Source organism: Chrysochloris asiatica, unplaced genomic scaffold (genome assembly GCF_000296735.1).
Source record: "Chrysochloris asiatica unplaced genomic scaffold, ChrAsi1.0 scaffold00697, whole genome shotgun sequence".
NCBI lineage: Eukaryota > Metazoa > Chordata > Mammalia > Afrosoricida > Chrysochloridae > Chrysochloris > Chrysochloris asiatica.
In genome coordinates this window covers 92,087-94,693 of record NW_006409215.1, presented here as the reverse complement: position 1 = coordinate 94,693, position 2,607 = coordinate 92,087, and the positions used below count along the sequence as shown (strand labels likewise).

Sequence of the window (2,607 nt, the reverse complement as noted above, 5' to 3'; positions counted from 1 at the left end):
AGCTGGTGGTTTTTAAATGCTGACCCCATGGTTAGCAGCCCAATGTCTAACACACTACCAGGACTTCTTGTGTAAAATTTAGGGAGGTATGTTGTTATTGCTGGTAAGTGCAGTCGAGCTATTTTTGACTCATAGCAATGCTGTCTAAGCTTTCTGAGTGGGTTTGAACTGCTAAATTTGTTGTTCGCAATCCACAGATCATCCTATGCTGCCATGACAGGAGTCCAATAGGAAGGTGTATGTGATCTTTTTTTGTACCAACACCTTCTTCAGATGCTTCTTATCAAGAAAAAAGAAGCAATCTTAAATTATAATTTTATGACCAGCTTTCAGATGTCATTATGTTCTTTTTTGTAGTCCTGCTGTGACAGTACAGGAGAGTTTGAAAGGTCACATTGAACCACACGGCTTTCGGCTAAACCCACCTGCCACTCCTCAGAAGCTCTGTGCAGTGTTGCTATGTTTCAGAACCTGTTCAATGGCACTTAAAATGTATTTTTTAGCAATATTTTAAGACCAAATTTAAGGATTCTGGATGGTGCAAATGGTTAATTGTTTGGCTTCTAACCACAAAGTTGGCAGTTTGAACCCACCAAGCAGCTCCACTGGAAAAAGACCTGGTGATCAGCTTTCATAAATATTGCAGACAAGACTAACTTATAGAGTATTTTACATTTTCATAAGCAGTCTATAGGAGTCGAAATGATTCATTGTCACTTTCCAATGCAACAATGACCTAATTGTATGCCTTATTGTACTAACAGTGTAGACAAATTTAGTATAGTGTATTTTAGGACTCTGTTATTATTCTGTGTCATACAATCAATTCTGACTCCAAGTAACCCTATATGACAAAGCTGAATTGCTCCAAAGGTATTTCAAGGCTGAGACCTTTACAGGAGAAGATTGTGAGATTTTTCTCCTGTTGAGTGGCTGATAGGATTAAAGTAGATCATTTTTATTAATGCTTTATATTATAAAAAGAGGATATATGGAAATCAATGTTTAGCAAAAGATAAAAGTTTTACCAGTGATGTTACAAGCATCAGGGAATGTCCAATTTGGCAGAAAAAAACAAATTGTGTGTGTATTACTTCTTTGCTAGCACATACTATAATGACTATCAATTAGATTTTAAGTCAGGTCCCCAAAGTTATACGTAGACAAAAGCAATAATTTTGAAGCATTTTCAAGTGACATAATCAAAGTGGAAATATGTATCTTGATATAATTACCTTACAGTTTTCTTGAATTGAGTGACTGTTCTCATAATTCTTTTTATGGCCTCCTTTATATGCTTGTTTCTAAGACTATAAATAATAGGATTCAAGAAAGGGGGAACTATGGAATAGAACACAGACATGATCATGTCCTGGATTAGAAGTCAGCTGGAGGTTGGCATCAGATATACAGCAACACTAGAGCTGAGAAAGACAATAACTATGAGGATGTGAGGGATGCAGGTAGAAAAGGCCTTTCCTCGTTCTCCTCTGGTTGGTAACTTGAGAAACAGTAGAAAATATGTGGATATAAGACATGGTGATGAAAGAAAAGCAGCCTCCGCCCATGATCATTGCAGAGGCAAGAATCGCAATCTCGTTGCCTGAGGTGTCAGAGGAGGAGAGCTTCAGCAGTGAAGGAATGTCACAGAAAAACTGATGGATCACATTGGACTGACAAAAGGACAACCGGAATGTGTTGCCAGTGTGCACACCTGCATAGACCAGGCCACTGAGCACAAAAGCTAGTGTCATTTGGACAAAGACACGAGGGTTCATGACCACATGGTAGTGGAGGGGCTGGCAGATAGCCACATAGCGGTCACGGGCCATGATGGTGAGTAACAGAAATTCTGCAGAAGCACATAAAAACATGAGGTAGATCTGAGCTGCACATCCAACCTTGGTGATCAACCTTGGTGTTAAATAGGAAGATGACACATGCCTTTGGTACAGTGACAGAAATGTAACACATGTCCAGGACAGACAGATTCTGAAGAAAGAAATACATTGGGGTATGAAGACTCTGATCAGTGGTGATTACTGTGACTATGAGAAAGTTCCCAATTAGAGTAGCCACATACATCAGTATAAATAGCATGGTGAGCAAAATTCTGATCTCCCACACATCAGAAAATCCTGTAAGTAGGAATTTAGTCATTATGGTAGAGTTACACATGCTAGTATAATTTGTTTAGGACTTGGAGAGGCAATGGTAATTAATTCCTAAAAAACATGAAGAATCAAAAAGAGGAGAGAAATTAATTGTTGAGGCATTTATTCTTATTTAGTCCTTTCATTCTCTGGATTTGGAAAGTCTTAGTAGTAGTAGAAAATAGCCAAATGTTGACTCTTATATCTTTATTTTCTTTGTGTAAATTATTTCTAAGTATCAGCAAAGTATAATATTTAAAGTTGTATCCATATGGCATCCTTTTCTGTCTTTGATTTGTGGTTCAATATGTTTAATTGAAGCCAAAATGTAGGAAACTATATTTTGTTCATTGATATAATTATTCATTTTCCCATACATATTATCTTTATGTACAATTTTCTCAATCTTTCAAAACAGTTTGAGGTAAATTATATTCAGACAATGGGAGCTCTG

At 37.1% G+C, this 2,607-nt stretch overlaps 1 pseudogene; it reads right to left on the bottom strand.

The window, feature by feature from the left end:
* Window positions 1-1,231: 1,231 nt before the first annotated feature.
* LOC102836071 lies at window positions 1,232-2,178 on the bottom strand (annotated as a pseudogene).
* Between the last annotated feature and the right edge of the window lie 429 nt (window positions 2,179-2,607).